The 23293-nt window shown below is 45.5% G+C and overlaps 1 long non-coding RNA gene across 1 annotated transcript in view; it reads right to left on the bottom strand.

The window, feature by feature from the left end:
- Window positions 1-23293, bottom strand: part of LOC135902310 (uncharacterized) — a 237063-nt gene that overhangs the window by 188365 nt on the left and 25405 nt on the right. The window lies entirely within an intron of this gene.

Below are 23293 nucleotides of genomic sequence, written 5' to 3'. Positions count from 1 at the left end.
GGGCTCTGTTTTTTCTTTTTTTTTTTGCGCGCGGACCGTCTTTTATTTTTTCATTTCTTAAGACTTGATGTTCGAAAAGAATGAAGCGTGCTGCAGTAAAATAAAAAAAATTTAACTGCCCCACTTTGAGAGCCTTTTCACAGGACGTTTTACTTATGGATAAGGCATAAAAGGCAAGCATTCACTAACGCTATATTCCTGCCTAGAGGGATCTATCTACTCACCAAGAGCTCCGTGCACCGCCCTGCTAAAGCCCCTAAAGAGCCGCGCCAGTAGGAAAGAAAATATATCGGCCTGTAGAGCGTCAATAAATAGTATCCCAAGTGTTAGAATTTCTGCATTCTTCTGAAACAACGATGGCGATGAAAATGTCCTTGTCGATAAGAAAGAATCCTTATTTGCAAACATATATCGTCTGCAGAGTTTTGTGTTTCTCATTTTTACGCTTTTTTCTAGCATTCGCACGAATAGAAGGATTATGAGAGCTGCAACTCCAATTTATCTATTGAATATGCCTGAAGCGCATAAGTGTTCCTGCCAGGCAACGAACGGGGAAGATCAAACATTTCTTTATGTAAGGGGTACATTCTGGTGACTATCGGGATCACGGCTTTGATTTATACGCGGGCACTTATTTCAAATGAAGAAAATTGAAGATTGAAAAAGCAGCTGTGGCACGTAATTTTCAACATTAACTCCGCAATAAGAGTAGACATTTAGAGCTTCCTAATCGCAGGCGGTAGAGCGTTTTGAAGGGCGAAAGAACAATAGCATATTTTCTCTTTGCTGCAAATTTGAGCGTAGAATGCTTGAGCCACCTCAATAGAGCCTTGTTGACCGACTATATAACGGTATTAAAACATTCTCTAGAGTTACATTCTGCGCATGAAATTTGAAGCTTCAGTGGCGTAGTGAACGTATAGTTTTAAATTTCGATGTAGCTGTCTTGTTTATTTGTTTGTTTGTTTGTCTTGTTGTTGTTTTTTTTTCCTTTGAGATAGGGCTGACGAAATGGTGGAGATGAGTGACTGTAAATTAAAATGGTGCCTGCACAAAATTATGTGTTTTTGTGGTAAAACAAGGTCTCATAAAAATGTATTTTAGGCAGCACCAATTCTGAAGGCAGAAATAGATATGTTTTAAAAGAGAAATTAAACGCGAGATTCGTTCTGTTAGCTTGAATATTATAAGATGTGGGAGCACCCGCCACATTGTTTGCCGGGCATGCAATCAAAAATTGTACCAGCAATGAAGGTCAAATTTAGTGCCACTTAAGATTAGCCGTTCCTGCAATATCGACGCTCAAGCCGGCTTATCCTTCACGTACCTTCTCGCACGGGTATCATTTCTCTTATACCAACCGCTGAGGACCTCGTTTCCTAATTCTTGACACCGAGTGGCATGCATATATGTTCTCACTTGCGCAAACAGCACCGGCATAAAGCGATCTGTCACACTTTTGTAGGCGCTGTGTGCATATACACATAGTCACGCGCAGCTGACGCTAGGCACGACGAAGTTGCGTCCGGAGTGCGTTGCCAGCCCGTCAAACATGGACGACGACGACGTGACCAGGCAAGCACCAGCGCGCCTTCCGCGCATATTGGGGAGTGTCTCCTCTAACCGAAGACCTTGCTCTTTGCACAAGGCGTTCGCCACGAAGGATGCACGTCCGCATAACGGAGTTCCCTAAACAGGAAGCGGTTGTTAGAGTGGCATCACCTACTGGATTCCGCTGAGAAATGACTAGTGCAAAAATAAAGGTTGAAATTATTTTTTTTTTCGCTTTCAGAAGAAGATCGACTCTGAAGTCTTACCAAGAACGAGTGTTTTATTTTCTTGGCAGAAATCATGTGCTAAATTAGTGTGATGATACATACGTGTAAAAGTCTAGCTCACTTGAGTTATTCGGTTGTCTGTACACAATAAAAAAGTCACCGCCGGTGCAGCCAGTTTCAATGCAACTTAGGAAATATCGAGAAATTCTTCTAGAACAGAAGTTTCTTGAACATATTGTCTTCCTTTCTGCCTAAGAAGGAAGTATTTAGGAGAGTACCAAATGAACACATTGGATGTATTTTAACCATCTCACGATTTCCAAGCTCTCCAGACAAAAGATCCCTATTGTGTCTAAAACAATACTGTATGAGAAAACGTGTGTAGTGAGCCTTATCGGATCATTCGTATTGTGCTCGAAACAAAAAGCATGTTATATTGATTAATGTTCAGCAAAATAACGAGGAACAAATGTTTCAATGTTGGAATTGTACAGGAAATAGAGGTAACATATTTATTTTATCTGTTAAAGGTCACGTCCTAATATTTCCATGCCTCTCTGCAGTCTGGCGAGTAAATTTGTACGTATTAAGTTGATGAGAACTTAATACTGGCATACACAATTTCCCGCAGTGAGGTGCCATAACCAGCGCGCAGCTATAGAATTGGTTATCTTGTGGTGGCCTTGGGTTGCTGCGGTGCAATTGGACATGGCCCATTTAAGCGCGGGAATGAACGGTCACACACAGCGTTTCCACACACATGATCCAGCAAATTCTTGTGTGTCATTTATCACGCATTCCTTTTTTTTACCTACTACAAATTGATGTTAATTATAGCTCACAACTGTAGTAAAAATTAAATTTGCGAAATGTATTGTGCAGAAACAACAAAGTAAAAGAACAGAATGGCTTCTTCTCTACACCCACAATTATGTTACGGGATTGACAAGTACTTTGCTCTTGGCTTTTTCTTTATTATACAGCACTTCAATATACATGATGATGATGTTTTAGCATTACGGAATTTCAGAAAATCGCCTGTGGCAGATAGCATAATTCTGGTCATTGAGCTGGAATATTCGAAGAGGCGGACATTACTAGCAGGAGAAATTGAAGCACATATTCAACTCATTACAGAAAATTCATTAACTTTTTAATTGAATACGTTACAGAACATATTGCAAAGTATTAATTGTAGCCGGTGAGCCCGCTAATACGTATCCACTTGAAACGAATTTTCAGGATGATTTTCAGGAAGCTAGTCGCCATTGCTCAGGTCTTCAAATTTCTATGCGGGAAAAACTGGGGTACACCAGTCCATTCTATGTTGCAGCTGTACAGGGTTTTGTTTCTCGGACTCTTACGTTACAGCCTACCAGTGTTGTCAAATGCATGCAAGACGAACTTTCGCGCCTTGGAGAGCATACAAGGTTAAGCCCTACGCACGTGTTTGGGGCTGCCTCGGTGCACGTCAACAGCAGCAACAATTGCCATCGCAGGAGACCATACAATCCAGACACATGTAGCTGTCGACTCTCTCAGAGCGCACATTCGACATCTGTCAAGGATCCCCGACCACCATTTGGCCTCCCTACCAGCCGAGAGACCTCAAGCGACCTTTTCACGAGTGATTAACGATCATCAAGAGTACATACCAGCAAGTTTTACACCGGCGGCGAAGCCTTCCTCCCCCCTGTGGTGCCTGCGACAGCCTTAAGTGAATTTTGATATTCCTGGAATTACAAAAAAGTCCAATCATCCATTGCCGGCTCTGAAGCAACTTACACTCCTATTACTGCACCAGACGTATCATGACCGCATACACATATATACCGATGGTTCAACCTCACCTACCAGCTCAACTGCCGCATTCGTCGTTCCAGCCAAGAACGTTACAGTTAAATTCAAACTGTCGCACACGACTATATCTACATCGGCAGAACTTGCAGCTCTCCATGCCGCTATGATGTACATCACCGAAGAGCCAACAGAAAATGGGTCGTATATTGTGACTCTAAGGCAGCCCTTCACAGCATCAAGTCCGCGTTACGTCACATAACTTACGAGCAAATGACATCTGAAATCAGGGAACTGCACCACCATGCTCTGGAAAGGGGACACCACATTGTATTTCAGTGGATTCCGGCTCACTGTGGCATCGTCGGCAACAACCTAGCTGACAAGGCTGCCCGGTGTGCCCACGAAGATACAAAGACGCGTCCAACACCTTTGGCGAGGTCTGACGCTGCCAGAGAACTTCGCCTACTTGCGCGCAAGAAGTCCCAAGATCTCTGGACATCAAGTGGCTTCAATTGCAGATTACGTAAACTGGACCCCACGCTACGGCTACAACTGCCATCTAGCCTTTCCCGCGGCGAAGCAACCTTGTTGTGTCGCTTGTGGTTGGGATTGGCGTTCACGAACGCATACTCCTACCGTATGGAAATGGCCGAGAGCCCGATGTGCGACTCTTGTGGGTGCGAGGAGTCCACCGAGCACCTATTGTGTACCTGCCCTCGCTACGATGTTCAACGCCTCTCTCTGTGGGCAACTTTACACAGACTCAACTCGAGACCGTTCACCGAGTCAAAGATACTCGGACCGTGGCCACAACCGTCACTGGCTCGAAAAGCGATTCGTGCACTGGTGCGGTACTTGAAGTGCACAGGCTTAACAGACCGCTTATAGTGTCATTGTGTAAGGTGTCCCTCCCACATGTACTCAGTGCTGACTCTCTCCATTTCTTCCCCTTTCTATTCCCCTTTCCCCCACCCCCAGTGTAGGGTAGCAAACCGGATGCTGTTCTGGTTGACCTCCCTGCCTTCCCTTCCCTTGCTTTCTCTCTCTCTCTCAGGATGACACCAGTTTCGAGATATTATTTCCCAAAGTTTAGAACAAAATATATGCACGTTCCAGTTACTTTTGTCCTTCAGTGCATAAAAGAGTGTTTTGTTAAAAAAGTAGGTGGAACAACAGTGAATTTCTTACGGCAAACTTGATGGCGAATATCTCCAAACTAGTGTCATTCTTGAAGTCCTTTCAAAGTGTACATGCCTCACAAACTCACCGGCTACATTTCATAAATTGCAATATGTGCCGCAAAGTAATTAGTCAAGATGTTAATTAGTAAATTTCTGTTATTATTCGAAAACTTGCTTTAACTTTCTGTGCAAGTAACATCCGCCTCTGTGAACCATCTAGATCAAGGACTAGGATTATGCTATCTACAACAAGCGAGTTTTAAAGATTCAATAAAACTTCAACATGATTCCCCTCCCGTACGTTAACGTGTGCGCGACACCCATTAGACTTTTGCATTAAGCCGTTGAAATATTGCGTTCATAAAACTTCCTAATTGTTTCTACGCTTACAACACACGCGGTGGCTCAGCGACTACGGCGCTCTGCAGCTGATCACGAGACTGTGGGTTTGATTCCCTGCCGCTCAATTTGTGATAGAAGCGAAGCGCGCAAATAGTACTGTATTTAAGATGTAGGCTCACGTGAAAGTACCCCGAGTTGTGAACTATTAATGCGAAAGCATTAGACGTCCCATGAGGCAGAAAATCCGGTGTGGTTGACTGAAGGTGCCAAATAACCAAATATGACCGACTGCGCGAAGTGTAAAAACACGTCAAGAAGTGCTCGAATTGACGTCACATTTCTCAGGCAGGTTCCTGTAAACAAAGTAAATTAATTCCTTTGAAACGATCATTTGGCAAATTTCGGTATGTATGGAAATCGAACTCGGGCCTCCCGGGTGGGAAATGAGATGTGACAATGAGATGTGAAATGAGACAAAAGATGTGCCTATACTGCGTGCGTCTTTGCACGCGTCACGTCGCAGCCACCTGGCTGAGTAGGAGGAGTAGTAGATTTTAATGAAGAGAAAGGAGGAGAGGTAGGCCTGGAGAGCGTGTCTCTAGCCTGCCACTCCTCACTGGGGAAAGGGATGTGGGAAATACACGGAAAGGGGGGTGGCGGCTGATTATGTTATGGTACAATGAGATGCTATATACACGTTGTCCAATATGCGGATGCGCACTGTAGACGCAATACACGTAAGAATAAGCTTGTCTACGCAAAAAGTAATCTTGTCACAAAAAGGCATTGCGCAAACATATTTCGCACTGACTGCACGTCTCACAACTTCTAGAGGCAATCGTCTAAACCAGTCTCACTTAAAAAGTTCAAAAGTGATTTTACGGCACGTTGGGCACAGTCAACACTCCTCCATGCACCCAAATGCTTTTCTTCTGAAAAGGGGTGGGAGTCCAAACAGTCAACAGTAGATTTGAGGGTTCTTTCGGCCGCATATTGAGGGCACACGCAAAGTACGTGAGCAGTTGTCTCGGGAGTGTGACAGACGCTACCGTCAGGGTCCTGTGCTTGTGCAACCTTGTGAAGGTATCAGTGGGTGTATGCCACACCCAGCCGTAATCGATGAATGAGTGTTTCCTGGCCTCTCCGCAACCGAAATGTAAGCCGGAATTGTAAACCAGCGTCAAGACTATGGAGGCATTCTTGTCGATGTTCAGGGTTGTCCCAATGTCGCGACACAGAAAATGTGTGGCCCAGTGCGTGCGTCGTTATTGAGAACGTGACGGAGCAGCCAGTGGGGAGGAGCTGACCTCATCAGCGTCTTGTGTGACCTTGGTAGTAATACGGAACATAGTAAATGGTATAACGACGTTAATAAGTAGTAATTATGGGTAATTTGTGTGAATTTAAGTGATCTAGAGTTAGAACAAGTTAAAGTTAATTCAGGTGGAGTAAAGTGAATTAAGGTGAATTAAAGTTGATTAAGATAAATAAAAAGGATTTAGTTGAAGTTGAAAACTTTCGGATTCAAATCACGTAAGGATACTCATGTGACTGTCAATGTGTTTATGTACCCCTCCAATACGGTATTCTTCATAAGCCATTACATTGCCGCTAGGTGTCACAAGCCAGCGCTGAGAAAGAAGTTGTGACTGGAACGGGGTACGCACTCGGCAAGAGAGGGCGCTGAAGAAGTGGAGCCTGAAGATGCCGGCCTGAGCTTTTGCATGCCATCTTGTACAAATGTCTGTCTCGCCGACGCCGGGTACATCTTCCATTGTCTTTTCGTGACAAAACTGGTGGAGGTGCTGGTACGGTTCATCCGATGCCAAAAACCCCTCCTGGTATCAGGAGTACCAGTCCTATACTAGTGAACACATATGTTCACCGGGCCAGCAGGGGAATCCGAGGATTGTCTCCGGAGCTTGATCATCTCTCTGCAACCTTCATGGACGCCCCCACGGACCAGTATGGAAGGAACGTCGACGTCTCTACCGACCATTAGGCAAGGTACGGCCACAACGGCAACTCAGTACCTGCTGCAGAATCTCCGAGTGCTGAAAGTGTTCCACAGGGATATCTTCGAGTATATAGAATTGTTAGCCCAGTTTGATGCACGTTGTCGAGATAAATGAATGGAGCGACGCGGTGAAGTTGGGGAACGTCTACTTCAGCTTGGAGGACCCTACCTGCACTTGGTACGAGAACCGAGAAGGGCTCATCAAATCGGGGCTCGAGTTCCACCGTGCCTTGCTGGAGACATACACCAACGCTGATCGCCGCGATCGAGCCGAACGGCTGCTCCAATCCCGCATTCATCTGCCGAATGAGAGCGTGACGTCGTACGTCGAGGATATGACGCGCCTCTTCCGTCGGGTGGACCCAACCATGTCAGAGGAAAAGAAGCTGCGCCATCTAATGCAGGGAGTTAAGGAACAGCTATTTGCTGGCCTTGTTCGAAGCCCGCCGAAGACCGTGGCTGAATTCTTAACCGAAGCCATCACGATGGAAAAGATGGTGCACCAGCACTCAGCTCCGTATGACAGGCACGCGAACGCTGCTTCACTGACGGACGCGATCACCTTTGGAAATGTGGACGCTCTTCGAGACCTTATCCGCTCTGTGGTGCGTGATGAGCTTCAACGGCTCAGCTGCCCGCCTCAGCCCACGTTTGGGTTCCATTTCTGCCCTCGGGAGGAATGAAGTGCAGCAAGCGATCCAAGGTCCAGTTCCAAGCAGCAATGCACCGTTTGTGACAGCACAGTTGCAGCGGCCGTCGTATGCTCAAGTTTTCGGGCGAGTCCCTGTCCCTGCTCCGACCCATTTCGTCCCCGCCACGTCTTACGCCACGTCATACGTCCCGCCGCTCCCATCAGTGCAACCCATCCAACGTATGGAAGATCTGCGCCCGCTCGAAAGGAAATCTGACGTCTGGCGTACCCCGGACAAAAGGCCTCTGTGCTATCACTGTGGAGAAGCCGGTCACGTATACCGCGAGTGCCCATACCACCGCCTCGGACTGCAAGGTTTTGCCGCCAATTCACCAAGGCTCAGATATGGCGAAAAGCCTAGGGCGATTGAAGAATACCTTAACCAGCACAATATGTCACTGTTCCCGCGGCGGCAGTCGCGCTCGCCGTCCCTCAGGCGATTTTCCCCAGCTCCTAGAAGCCCTCCAATGGCAGCGCATAGACGACCGCCAAGCTCTCGCCGGGAAAACTAAGAACACCGGACTTCGGGGGTGAGGCCGCTGATAATCGCCCTTCCGAGGACCTCCCATCGATGCGAGCACGGTCTATTCAGCCCGATTCAACGACGACAGCAGCCGGACTCAGTGACAGGCACTCGCTAGACATACCTGTCATGCTCGACGGCCGCCACGTTAGTGCGTTATTGTACACGGGTGCCGACTGCTCAATCTTGTGCGGAAAACTAGCGACGGAATTTAGAAAAGTGATCATGCCTTGGCCTGGAACGCACATTCATACTGCTGCCGGGCATATCGTAACACCGTTGGGCATGTGTACGGTCAGAGTACAAATTTCCAGTCAGCTGCCTTATACTCCGCGATTGTTCTCGGGACCTCTTCTTGGGCGTAGACTTGCTGCGCGAGTATGGTGCCATTATGGACATCCGGGAGCACACAGTGGCTTTTTCGACAGAAAGAGAAGCGAACAGCCGCGACAATTGCCGACGTAACACGCTTCGGGTTTACGCCGACAGTGCAACTTTACCACCATGCGTAAGTGTCCTGGTAGCGGTCGTATGCGACGATCTGCGTGACGGCGAAGCTGTTGCAGAAGGCAATTCCTCTCTTATGCTGACTTATGGTGTATGTGCAGCCCGCAGTCTCACTATGTTTCGAGGTGAATCTTCTGCGCTCCTCGTGACGAACTTCAACCAGGAACTCCGGCACATGTTTGTACTACTATCGCTTTTGCTGAGCCTATAGCAGACGTTGCTGAATGCTTTGCGTCTATGACAAAGGGTAACCCAGCTCTGACACTCAGCAATATAGACATCAATTCAGACCTTTCGGAGTAAAAGCAGAAAGCGCTGTGTGAGTTGCTCCTTCGTTTCAGGGAGTGCTTCGCATCTTCTTCTAAGGTACGCCAGGCGCTCATCACGAGACACCGAATAATCACGTATGGCAATTCTCGTCCGATACGACAACTGGCTTATCGCGTATCGGCGAAAGAGCGCAATGTTATTAATGCACAAGTGAAAGAAATGCTTGACGATGACGTCATACAACCATCTCAAAACCGTTGGTCGTCGCCGGTGGTCTTCGTCAAAAAGAAAGACGGAACGCTTAGGTTTTGCGTTGACTATAGAAAGTTGAATAACATCACAAAAAACACGTTTATCCGCTGCCGCGGATCGATGATTCGTTAGATGGACTGCGGCGAACCAGGTATTTTTCAGCCATAGATCTGAAGAGCGGATATTGACAAATCGAAGTTGACAAACGAGATCGCGAAAAAGCTGCCTTTGTTACCCCGGATGGACTGTACGGATTTAAAGTACTTCCATTCGGCCTGTGTTCTGCACCGGCCACATTCCAGCGAATGATGGACACTGTTCTGACGGGTCTGAAGTGGCACAGTTGTTTAGTATACTTAGATGACGTCGTCGTGTTTGCAGTGACCATCGAAGAACATACGAAGCTTTTAGAGGCCGTTCTGGAGGCTCTACACTCCGCTAATATCACGCTAAAGCCAGAAAAGTGTCACTTTGGCAACGAAGAGCTGATGTTGCTCGGGCATGTTGTGAACGCCGAAGGCGTCCAGCCTCACCCAGACAAAACATCTGCTGTGGCTGCTTTTCCGACTCCTCGTGACAAGAAAGCAGTACGCCGCTTTCTCGGTCTGTATGCGTACTTTCGTCGCTTAATCGCTAATTTCTCCCGCATCGTCCAACCACTCATACGCCTCACGCAAGAAGACACATCCTTCATTTGGACGGATGAGCAGGACGCATCTTTACGTGGACACTGACACCGAGGTGCATGCCGACGCAAGCAACATCGGTCTTGGCGCTGTACTCGTTCAACACCAGGAAGGTGTTAAGCGTGTGATCGATTACGCTAGTCGCACCCTTTCACGCGCCGAAATCAACTACTCCACCTCCGAGAAAGAGTGTCTAGCGGTTGTGTGGGCCATCATGAAATTTCGGCCTTATCTCTATGGTTGCCCTTTCAAGGTGGAAACAGACCACCATTCCCTGTGCTGGTTAGCCAGCTTACGAGACCCGTACGGGTGACTTGATCGGTGAAGTCTTCGTCTGCAGGAGTTTGATCGTCTACAAATCGGGCCGCAAACACGAAGATGCGGACACATTGTCGCGCGCTCCCGTCAAAACTTGCAATAAGGTCATGGACGAAGACGGCGCATTCCTTGGGGCCCTCACTGCATCTGACCTGATCATACAGCAGCGCAAGGACGCCGAAATACGCCCTCTCATCGACCACACAGAAGGCAAGAATGTTACAATCCCACGACACATTTATCGCAGTATCTCGACCTTCTGCCTCCGAAAGCGTGTCCTCTACAAGAAAAAGTCGAGTGCCAGCGACAAAGAGTATCTATTGATCGTACCTGCCGCCCTCCGTGATGACATTCTCCTAGCCTGCCATGATGAGCCCACGTCTGGACATTTGGGATTTTCACGTACTCTTGCAAGAGTAGGCCAGACATACTTCTGCACCAGACTTTCTACCACGGATAAGCGTTACGTGCAAAGCTGCCGCGAGTGTCAACGCAGGGAATCGCCATCTTTGAAGCCCGAGGGGTTACTCCTACCTATCGCACCATCTAGTGCGCCGTTTGATCAAATCGACATGGATATTCTGGGACCCTTTCCCTTGTCAGCCATCGGAAACAAGTGCATTAGTCGCCATGGACTATCTAACACGCTACGCCGAGACGAAAGCTGTATAATATGCGACGGCCTACGAAGCTGCTCAGTTCTTTATCGATCACATAGTCCTCAGACATGGTGCGCCATCACATGTCATCACCGACAGAGGAACTGTCTTTACGGCCCAACTGATAGAGGACATATACGAGCTGAGCTGCACGCAGCATCACAAGGCCACAGCCTATCATCCGCAGACCAACGGACTGACGGAACGGCTAAACAAAACCATTGCCGACATGCTGTCTATGTATGTAGACGTGAAACATGGGATCAAGGCCTGCCGTACGTTAAATTCGCGTACAACACCGCCATTCAGGAAACAACACGATTCACGCCGTTCCGTCTTGTCTACAGGCGTGAGGTCCAGACCACGCTAGATGCTATGCTCCCGCACGACACCGACAGATCACTTACTTCCGACGCCGAGCACCTTACTCAACACGCAGAGGAACCTCGTCAACTCACGTTCATACACATCACGAAGCAGCAGAGTACAGACGCACGACGCTACAACCTTCGACATCGGCAAGTCGAGTACCAGCCAGGTGACCAAGTCTGGGCGTGGACTCCAATCCGTCGCCAAGGGTTGTCTGTGAAGCTGCTTAGTAGATACTTTGGACCCTACAAAGTGATATGCCTTGTTAGTGAAGTGAACTATGAGGTCATTCCCGACGGTGCCGCGTCGCCTCGGCGTCGATAGCACCACTCAGGGATAGTGCATGTTATTTGCCTCAAACCGTATTTCACGCGTTAAGGTGGCGTCGATCCAATCTCATGCGACTTCCACACTTCCACTTTCGAGTTTAGTAAGCATCGTGTCAATACCTTTCTTTTGGCGGGGAATAATGCCTGCTAGGTGTCACGAGCCAGCGCTGAGAAAGAAGTTGTGACTGGAACGGGGGGGGGGGGGGGCGAGAAGGGGGGGGCGCTTGCCATGAGGCGGGCGCTGAAGAAGAAGAAGCGGAGGCTGAGAACGCCAGCTTGAGTTTTTGCACGTCGTCTTGTACAACTGTCTGTCTCGCCGACGCCGGGTACACCTTTCATTGTCTTTTCGTAACAATATTGTATCGGGACGTTGAACCTGAAATTTAATATTCTTCCCAAGTAAAATGATCTACACTGTAAAAACGCCCACACTGTTTGCTTCTGAAAATTGTGAATTCGTAACTAATTTCGGATTTCTTTTAAAGTGAGGCAAATGATAAGTTTGCCATTTACAACCAAAAGAGTGTCGCATTAGGCACGTAATGCATTTATTAGAATAGATGAAGTTTTCGCAAGAAAAAGTAAAACCTTTAAAGGAAAGAGCGCGTCCTGAAAGCACTCTGACGTCGAAACATGGCAAGAGAGACTTCCAGAACGCAAAAATTCGACCTCGTATTCCTCGCTGGATTTTCTCGTGCTTGCATAATTAATCAATGTGCCATAACTTTTTCTCTCGTTTTCAAGGCTTACTTTCTTCTGCACAGGTAATTAATTAGCTTGTGCCTTGCCAAGGTTGAAGGCAGGGCGTGTTGGTATAGCATATTAGAGGTTGGATTGCACAAGATTTTGACGAGACACACACTGTGTGTCTCGTCAAAATGTTGCGCAATCCAACCTGGAATCAATTTTGCCTTAGAATTTGTAACTGAGTGCTATGCTACATGCTTAATTTGAATGTATTTGCATAGTTTATTCTCTAGTAAATGTGCTCAAAAGTTGAACACTCGGGGTCTTTGCTGCTGCATCGTTCGTGTGAGTTGGGTTATGCGCAGAAGGGACAATAACCAATTGGGGAAAATCCAATCACGCACTTGTTCATTAAGAAATCCCCGATTCCTTTCCTCGGTGTGCAAGATCTCCCATTTCGTCAGAGCTAAGCGTCTAGAAATGAAACTGACGATTCCTCAACAATACTTCCGAACCTTAAATGAAAAGTTCTTTCTTTTCTTTTTTTTGGGGGGGGAGGGGGGCTGTATTGTTTTAACCCGTGCAAGAACAATGTTTTGACCCGTACAAGAAGAAAGCTCAAACTTCAAGAGCTATTGTAGCTATAGAAAACTCAAAAGGTCAGAAAAGGTAAAAGCCCCTTATTACCATTGCTTCCAGCTATCTCCTTGCAAGTAGGGCCTACTTTACTGAGAAAGTATTTTCCTTGCGACATTAGTTTTATTTGGTGAATAATCTATGCGTTACATTGTAATTTCTGCATGCTGCATCTCTATCTCTGTGTGACTTACAGAATTACTTAAGAGGAAGCTTTAGCTCGGGTGCTCCTTTCTAAATACATGTAAAAGGAGAATTCGTTTTTCTCGGCAACCACAGCACCAAATTTGACGGGGCTTGTTGCATTTAAAAGAAAAACTTAAAATCTAGTGACTGTTGGTTTCAAATTTTCGATTTGGGTCGTGAATTTTTTATTAAAAATTGACAAAAATCGCAAATTTTCAGAAAACGAAACTATCAAGTTTACAACTCTGTAAGTCAACAAGTATAGGTGATATCGCAATTCTGTGAATTGTACTTAATAGCACATCTAAAGCGGACAAATTTGAGATCTTATACATGAATCTCAAAAAATTTATTAATATGTAATTACAACTTTTGCAGAACCCTCGTAAACAACGTAACAAACTCACGTAAGATGTAAAATGACATGTGAAATTTGTCCGCTTTGAATGATCTAATGGATGCCGTTTACAGAACCGCGATATCTCTTCTTGATGCAGAGCTATTAGTTTGTAAACTTCGTGCTTCTATTTTTTTCAAACTTCTGAAATTTTGTAAATCTCTTTAACAAAATGCAAGCCCTAAATCAAAATTCCGCTTCCAACAGTCACTAGAATTTAACTTTCTCTCTCAAAAGCAACAAATTTCATTAAAATCGGTCCAGGGGTTATCTCAGAAAAACGTTTCTGCGTTTTTACATATATTTGAATAGGCCGCGTCGGAGTTGGGCCCGAGCTAAAGCTTCCTCTTAAGCGCTGTTGCTAATGGCTACGGCTATAGCAGAAGAATTCAGGTATCAATTAGGAGCTTGATGAAGAGAATAGTCCAGTTAATTACATGTCCTTTATTTTCGGAAACGTGAGCTTAGTTCAAGGCAGGAAGGAATGCATACAGAAATGCGCAAAGCTAAATTAAGAAGATTATTTCACTCCTGCGAAAAATATGTCTCGTACATCAATGCTAATTGGCGAGCGCACTAATTTCAATGCGTTCTTTGATGAATATAATGGTCGCCTTAAGTTAGATTTCAGTAAGATGGGGCAAGCAGAACACATTCGCCAGATTGGCCATTGCATAGCGTCACTGCTAAAGCGTTGTTTCACTAGTAGCTCCTGTAATCATGGGTGTAATCACTGCTGATTGTAAGCATAAAGGTTCCATTTCTAATACGGCGTATTTAATGGAATGCAAAAAAGATCATAAGTGCACTGCGGTAAAGATTGAGGTGCGATTTTTTCGGCTAGGCTTCATCGGAGAACAAAGACAAAATTTGCGAAGTATGTGATACGCATAATTAAAAAGTATCGTTATTAAATTTAACTCCTAAAGGCTTTCAGAAATGAAAAGTTGTAAGCAGTTACCTGATTGAATCAACACAAAATTGTCGACACGGCTGTCTATTACAGTAATATTCAGCCAGAGCGTTCAGAAAAGCATCAGACATTAAATATATATATATATATATATATATATATATATATATATATATATATATATATATATATATATATATATATATATATATATATATATATATATATATATATATATATATATATATATATATATATATATAATGTGTGTGTGTGTGTTTGTGTGTTAGCGTAATCCGGAAGTACAATTCGCCGATGACGCAATGAAGCGATGCTTCAGCACCTTCAATCTAATTTGCAGAGCACATGAATGATTCAACGGTTACCCTTTTTCATCAAACAGCACGTCCGCATATATTCCGGAAGACAGGCAAGGCGTTCCTTCAGCACCTTCTGATTTGACTTTCCTACTGCGCGCCCCTCAAATGGAGAATATTTGGTATGACACACTCATTCTCTAAAATATCATGAGAAGCCAACAAATAAAAACACCAAGGGCAACATAGGCGAAATCACTTGTACTGCACTAATTGAAATAAAGAAAAGATAAATTAATGGCAATGAAAGTGAATGAAAACGCAACGTGCGGCAGGTGGGGATCGATCCCACGTCTTCGCATTACGCGTGCGATGCTTCAACCAAGTGACCTACCGCGATGCCGTTTTCACTTCCTTGGGTATTCATGTGTTATTACTAGAGCTAACCTTGGGGGTGTTAGCCAGCGCCGCCCCTCACATACCTTGGCGACGGTGTGGAACATCCTTTCTGCCGCAGGCGTCACCAGTACGTGATCTTTCTGGGTGAAGACAACCGGTCAATGAACCCGCACATGCTACCTGAAGGCATCAATGTTGCCGGTGCACCAATGTAATGCGACGACATGGGATCGTTCCTCACCTGCGGCAAGTTGTTTTTTCATCCACTTTCATCGCTATAAATTTATTATTTCTTTAATTCAATTATTAAGTACAAGTAATTTCCCCCATGTTGTCCTTGGTGTCCTTGTTCGCTGGCTACTCATGACATTGATACCGAACAGCCACCACAGTGTGGCTGCAGTGAGGAAAAAGCTGGCGACGCTATATCAAGCGGGCACATACACGTCGTCTTCTTCCGCCTCAGCGCAGCCACACTGTGGCGGCTGTTCCTTATCATCACCCCCGGTGGTAGAAGCACCGTCCCGGTGCTCAATCTACACATCCGCGGTGAAAGGTGTGGGGTATGGTTTCAGTCTCGCCACGTGAACGATGTCACTTGCAGTTGACGATGACGCTGAGAGGTCGGCGGGGATGATTTCATACGTGACATCGGTCACTTGTCGCACCACACGGTATGGGCCAGTGTAGCGCGATAGCAGCTTTTCGGAAAGGCCCACACGTCGAATGGGTATGATCAATAAATATCGGGCTTCTCGGTTAACCTCTTTCTTCTTATACCTTAAGAAATTACATGATATTGAGGATAGTGTTTGAAACTTAGACCTAAGACAGAGTGAGAAAAAATGGTGAAGCAGGAAATGGTAATACGACAAACAAGGAAATTTCATCTCAAGCGTGATTTCAATAGCCAGTGAGTTATTGACATTTGTTTCAAATTTTTACTACAAGATGCATAGTGAAAAGGCTGGTATACTGAAGTTATTAAGCCCGGAAACAGCGCGAAAGCTAACCTTACCTGTGGTCTGTCCAAAGTATAATTCAGGTATGTGGAAAAATACATTTCACTTGAATAGACAGAAAGAATAACATAAAATAATGGCTTGATATTGATTAACATGTTGTATTACTTCGTATGCGATAATATTCTGACAGTACATATATAGGCTTCATCAGCATAACAATCATAAGCGGCACATCAAAAATATTGAACACACCCATAATACGAATTGTGATACCTTTAACTGGAAACGACTCGTATACGAGCAACATCATTGGGAAAGCGTGCGCTTGCAATCTTCGAGTCAGAAGACGGCTGTTATTGCATCTGGACAAACGCATAGCATATTTTCGTTTTCTTTTGTCCTGACGAAGCGTGCTCGAAGTCAAGATCATAGATAGGCCCTCCTGTTGTAATGTTGATCGAACTTCATTACGGAATCACCAGCTTTCTTCGTTAAGCATTTCTCGAGAAATATACCCTGCTCTGAATTCAAGCGTGGCGCAGAAATACAGCTCAGGTGCTTTCTAGCCTCCTGGGAGAAAGGAAAGCTCAAACTAAACGCCTATATATTGCTCGCTATAAGGCATGGAAAAAAACGTCTATCTAAAGTACCAAGCATACGTATGCTGCTTTGCTCGTTTGACGTCACCGCGACATTTTCGTTCGTAAAATAATTTGTGTTTATGTATTTCGGAAAGAGAAAGATAAAGGGAGGGTGGTCTGGGGCATTAACTTCTTCAGCATTTTTATTTTGGTTTCTCATGCTTTTAATTTTTTTTGTCGCTTGAGTTGCCACGTGGCATAACGACATAATAGGGCTAAATATAAGCTTGAAGGCCCATTTAATAGACATAGTGCATAAGTGACTCATAACATGCGTTGTCCGTAATCCATCTTTCAGTCTTCAACTTGACTATTTTTGGTGCGCGAAGATTTAACGAATAAGTCTAATAAAATTACATGACAAATCATCGTGTCATTGTTTCTTTTAATAAGATTTCAGAAACATCACACATTTTTTTTTCAAAGCATGCAGATGTAGGGAATATCACTTTCAAGGCAAGGCTAAGCAACGCCCTTTCTTTAATTCATCCACTCTGGCATATATGTTCTGAGATAACAGCGCCCTAATTATAGATATTGCGCAGCTAATCAGAAATGGGAGTGCCGACATTAAAGTATATAAGTGACCCACGGGAGGAAGACGTTAACATGTAATGTCTGCGAAGGTGTAAGGTGCATTACTCGTAGCCAAATGGTCGAGTTCACAAAGCTTTTGATCGTTACCACTGCTTACCACCGTTCGGCCGCTTCGCTAAAATATTTTTGGAAGACTACAAACAGCGCACCAAGGACGAAGGATGGTGAAAGACGCTAAAAGATATGCGCTGTTGCAATAGACGGGCGCCTACCCGTATCAACCACTCTAGCGTGACAACCATTCGGGAATACGTGGCTTCGTGTGACGTATAAGAGATATATGATTCTAGAGAATTCAAAGTGCGGTGATGGTTTCCATAGAGCCGCTATTATACAGCGACTGTTAGTTATTTATTACGACAAGAACATCAGACTTGATGACAGCATGCAGGGAGACAGAAAGGGGCACACGTCGATAACAACATCTTTGCGCAGCGCTTATGCGGGTGTCTCGACCCGTTCGTTGTGTTGTTCGTTTTGTCCTTTACCACTGTATTCTGGGGCACACTAATAGCTACCACATTTTAAGAGCAGATTCCATACTTGATATTATATATATAAAGGGAGAGACAGCGAGAGCGATGTGAATCTGATTCTGTACCAGAAGGGGCATATACTACACAGTAACTTTCTTGTTATGCACTTCCTGCGATGATAGATAGACTACACAGAAATTCTTCTGTGCCACAGCTGCCATGATTACAGCTGTGAAATCGCAGTTCTCCCGCCACAAATTTTTTTTCTAAATCCCTTTTTCAATTTCCAAGGCTATAGGGAGACCTGCCATTACGATGTAGTGGCTAAGGCGACCGCTGTTGAGCTGCTCGTGTGTTCGAGTGCGAGTTGCGTAGATTTCCTTCACACTGGGGCACTATGCAAAAACGTAGGTTCGTGTAAATCACACGTCAAAGAATCTTTGGTATTCTTGTAGAACTCTCCAGCGAGCTCCAAGGCACATATAGCTGCAAACTTATAACGCAGAAAAAAGCAGTCAGATTTCTAAATCTACAAACGGAAAGCCTTTCTAAGTCGAAGAAAATGAAAATATTTTATGTAATTGTATATCACAAAGAAATAAAAATGATCCGCCATTAGTAGAGTAACTGCGCACGTAAGAGGTTCTTCTAACAGGGGCCTGGCAGTTGCACCAAAGCCTTGGTCTTGACAAATTATGAAGCTAGGAACAAGAAGTATGACCTCTTAAGGGATATTTACTGCCGCGAAATTAGAACACTGAAGCATGTTCTGCGATACATCGTATTTAATCAATGCGATAGAACTTATTGCGCTCATAAGCGAGGATTCCTGTCTGTGCGTTTCCCTTTGTGTTCGCCGGCACAATTCAATCCGAGGCCGAACGAAAATTTGTCGGAAATCTCTCCCGTGATAGGGCCTGAACCACTAAGCGATAGAGGACTACGTGGGATAAAGAGGCGGAGAGAGCAACTTCGAGAAGATTGGCATAGGTGAAGCCTGTGCTTTATGAGCTTATTCGTCAACCACTTTTTCAAGGAACGGGACTGCTTCTCGGTGATCTTACAGTCTCAGGCCAGTGCTCTATTCAGGAGGCTGTTGCGGATATTTTGCACGGAAAGCCTATATTTTGCGCTAAAGTGTATTCGCTAGATAATTTAATGTCCTAATTTCCCATCCAAGGGGAGGCAAGGAGAGGGATATGGGTGCAGGAAAAGCTAACAAGACAGGTTTTTTCATATCTGTAGCTTCAATTTGATTTCGAATTTGAATTTTTTTCTTTCCGAATAAAAAGTCGTAGTGATGTTTTACTTCGTGAACGCGGGTGACGCGCAAGCGCATGGAAGCGAGCGCACACGAAGCTATCGGCCATCCATGCGCCTATAGACGCCACTATCCGCACCACGGATCGCTTTCAAAGGTAGGGCTCGCCCGGTCGCGTCAACAACACCCCTCCTCCCGGTGTGAAGACGGCGCTCTTCGTCCCCGCTTTCCTCCCCTGCGCGCGCGAGATCGAGCCGCCATCGACGGCTCACCTTCGCACGCTTTCATTCGCACATGCAGCATATGGCGCGCGGGGACAATGTTATCGCTAAACAAAGTCAGTACGTCCATTCCGCACACAGCACCCGTAGGTACTGCCAGGGTAGATCGACCCAGCGCACCTCCACCTACCCTCTGTGACGCTCCTCCTCTGTGACGCTCCGCCTTTTTTCCTCTAGGTTGTGTTTCTTTGCCGTGGGCTCAGCGCGCTCCTTCGCATTTTCTTGGCGCGTGGTTCTCTTCTGCACCTCTAGGTGCCTTCCTCCTCCAGCGCTCCCTTCCATCGCCGCTTCAAGCTAAATGTCACCGATTTCACTGGTCGGCCACTTACGCTTGCGCTTGAAATAAACAAGGAAGGAATAGCCACAAAGGCTACTGAGATCGGTAGCATAACGGGGGTTTCCCCTTTACACAGCAGCAGAACTTTACAAACACTTATGTGTGGTCCCTTTTTTCATTATTTTTCTCTCTGTCACCTATCGCATCCCTTTGGCCTTACCCGATACAAAGTAGCCAACCGGGGATAGTCTCTGGTTAACCTTTGTGTCTTTCATTTGCCTTTCTCTCTTTCTCTTTCTCTTTTTACAAACAATTTATACAAATGGCTATTTTTGCGCACATACACAAAGTATAGTTTCATAAGCGACCGTAAGCATTTTACAAAATATAAAGTAAACACAGAAATTAACTTTCATTGTTTTTTGGACAACTGTCACGCATCTACAGATTTGATGGCAAAATTATTGAGCAAGGATGGAAAGGTAAGTGTCATTGTTTCACACAAGTGTTATGAGAAGTAGGTATGCGCCAAACAATTTCGCCAATGATTACAATACTCCCTAATGCGAAATTTGAACGCCACTGTATACGTGTTTTCATTTCGCGATATATTCAATGACGCGCACAGTTTGTCTCGTGCGACACGTTGCAAACGGGGCGATGTGGGTCGCGACTGCCTCGCTAATCAGATAACGAGAGGCGGTGCGTGGGTGACTCGTGGATGCGATTCACAGCAGCCGCCGCATACAGACCTCCGCTCATGCAGCGCTTCTTTGTTTCCACACAGAGGACGCGCGCTACTCTCGCGCCATCTTGTAGCCATCGCCGCCGCAAAGTGTTTCTTGCGTGCACTACGTTTTTCGGCTCATGGTTTTCCCGTATCCTCCTCCTCCGCTTTCCCTCTCATGGTTCCGCTGCACCCTCCTCCGCCGCTTTCCCTCTCGCGCTTTCTTTGCTATCGCAGTCTTTCATCTCCCGCTCCACTTAGCGTTCGCTTTCATACATTCCTGTGTTCGTTCGTTCAGTTGCAAGGAAAAAAGCCAACGCTCGCCGCAGGAACAGGCGCATAAGGGCTGCGCTCCAATGTTAGGGCGACGCGTACTGCATCGACAACATTTTCTTTTAATTGGGAAATTATTGTTCTTTCTTGTGACCGAGCAGTATGACTGGAGTAAATGATAGTTAGAATTATCATTTAGATTTACATCCTGAAATTGTTCACGGTTGCTACATGTGAAAATCGTGTAGGAATGTCTGCAGTTATTTTCATAAACTTCTATTGAATTAAGAACAGTCCGTTTAAATTATTTGTTGTTTCCCATACCAGCATGGAATAAGTGAAAAAGGCCAAATAGTTATATAATTGTAGTTTTATCTTGTATGTCTACATTTATTTGCTATACCTGACATTTTGAACAATTACACATTTCGCGGGTATGGTCATCCCAAGATAAAGTACTTTAATTCACAATCTTCGCTTTACCTATCTTAGCCTGTTCATAATTGGTGCTTAGCCCGGAGGGACTATAGTATTAAGGTTAACACCTGTCTTTGCCAAGCAAACATGGTGAAAGTTCCGTGTTCACGCGGCACAAGTTTCTTATGTTGACTAATCTACCCCGCAAACTATTGTAAGATCCCTGGTTCGACCCCAGCCGTAACGTATACAAAAGCAAGAACACCGCTATACTTAGATGGACTCTAAACGACCATAAGCTGTCACAAGTAACCCACACCTTGAAACAACGTCCCCGATAGTCCACTTACAGGCACGGTGCGGTAAATCAAGGTTATTATAATTGAATTATTCACCAATAGCAGCCGTTCCGTGTTATTACTGGGTCATGTACTAGGTTATACCTAGATACACCGAAGTCGGTAATATCGGCGATTTTCTTAGTTGTACCAAAATTTTGTTGTATAGAAATGCGACTTTTATGCAAATTCACAGTCGCCGGTCAATTTTTCTTACAACGGAAGGGGCTGTACACTTTTCCAAGTTATTGGGCGAACGGAAGTAAGCAAACTCGAATGATAAAACAATTCATTTTGACGAATTTGGGAGTAGGCGACGAATGTTTCGTTTTCATGCCACGTTGACGGTATCTTCCCATCGACGTTACGAATAAAGCGAAGCCAGCCACGCTTTCACGTGCACTCCACCCCCCCGGCTAATAGCGTTGCCCGCACTGCATGGGACAATGATATCATGAAAAGCCTCGGCAGCGGAGACTCAATGCTTCGTCGGCCTCTCGCTTCAACAGGTCACCCTCGGAAACTCGAGATTACACAATTTCCAATGCTATATGCACTGGAATACAACTTACATGATGGCACGCCGTCTCGGCAAGGCCACTCTTTGCACACCCGGCAGATTACCTCTAAAGCAGTATACACGGTTGCGTATGCGCTACGCCGCGTTTACAGACATGCGTAGCCACAGCCGAGACTTGCGCAAACTTACCCCTTCCCCTCCCTCCGCACCCTTCGTTCTTTCTCGTGCGCTTGATCGCATTACCGCGAGCTCGCTCCCCTCCACCACTTTCCCTTTGTTCGCGTAGGAAGGCGGCACTCGTGAAGCCTCTATCTTTCTTATCTCATCCTCGCACACTTTCACTCGCACCTAAAGCACACAGTACGCGGGGCGCGATAGGATCTTATCGCACTTGGACTTTATGCGGAACATGATGCGGCTACATTTCGGCGGTCGCTCTTGTCGCGCGGCGCATGATTTCAGAGGTGCGTTTGCAAGTATCCGCTTGTAATTCAATCATTTGATCATCTCCGTCCACGGCAGTTTCAATTTATGGTCCCGGCATTCCTTTGCGGTGGCAGTGAACTTTAGCTATATTGAAATCGCATACGAATGAAATTCGTTACACTGATGTTCTAAATACATGGTGTTCTATGTGCAAGGGGTCATGAAAAAAATACTTCGTTATATCGAGAATTTCGTTATACTGAAGTGCGTTATATCTAAGTGTAACTTACATATTAAGTATGGTACGAAGGAGCCAGACAATAATAATAATATTTGGGGTTTTACGTGCCAAAACCACTTTCTGATTATGAGGCACGCCGTAGTGGAGGACTCCGGAAATTTTGACCACCTGGGGTTCTTTAACGTGCACCTAAATCTAAGCACACGGGTGTTTTCGCATTTCGCCCCCATCGAAATGCGGCCGCCGTGGCCGGGATTCGATCCCGCGACCTCGTGCTCAGCAGCCCAACACCATAGCCACTGAGCAACCACAGCGGGTGGAGCCAGACAAAGCAAAGCGTTAAGAACAAACATGCACACCAAATAGATGTAAAGACGCAGTATTAATATCAACACTTCATTTATCTCTAATCCAATATTGCAGTAATAATTAAACGGACAATCAAGGCTCGCTCACACCACGGCCGCTGTTACGGCAGTGCTGTCATGGTATCGAAGGCCACACACACACACACGCACGTACACGCACAAGCACACGCACGCACGCACGCGCACATGCACATGCACATGCACACACACACACACGCACATGCACAC

The sequence above is a fragment of the Dermacentor albipictus genome, chromosome 5, assembly GCF_038994185.2.
Source record: "Dermacentor albipictus isolate Rhodes 1998 colony chromosome 5, USDA_Dalb.pri_finalv2, whole genome shotgun sequence".
Taxonomy (NCBI): domain Eukaryota; kingdom Metazoa; phylum Arthropoda; class Arachnida; order Ixodida; family Ixodidae; genus Dermacentor; species Dermacentor albipictus.
The sequence above is the reverse complement of the archived record's forward strand: the minus strand, read 5'-3'. Positions and strand labels throughout refer to the sequence as shown.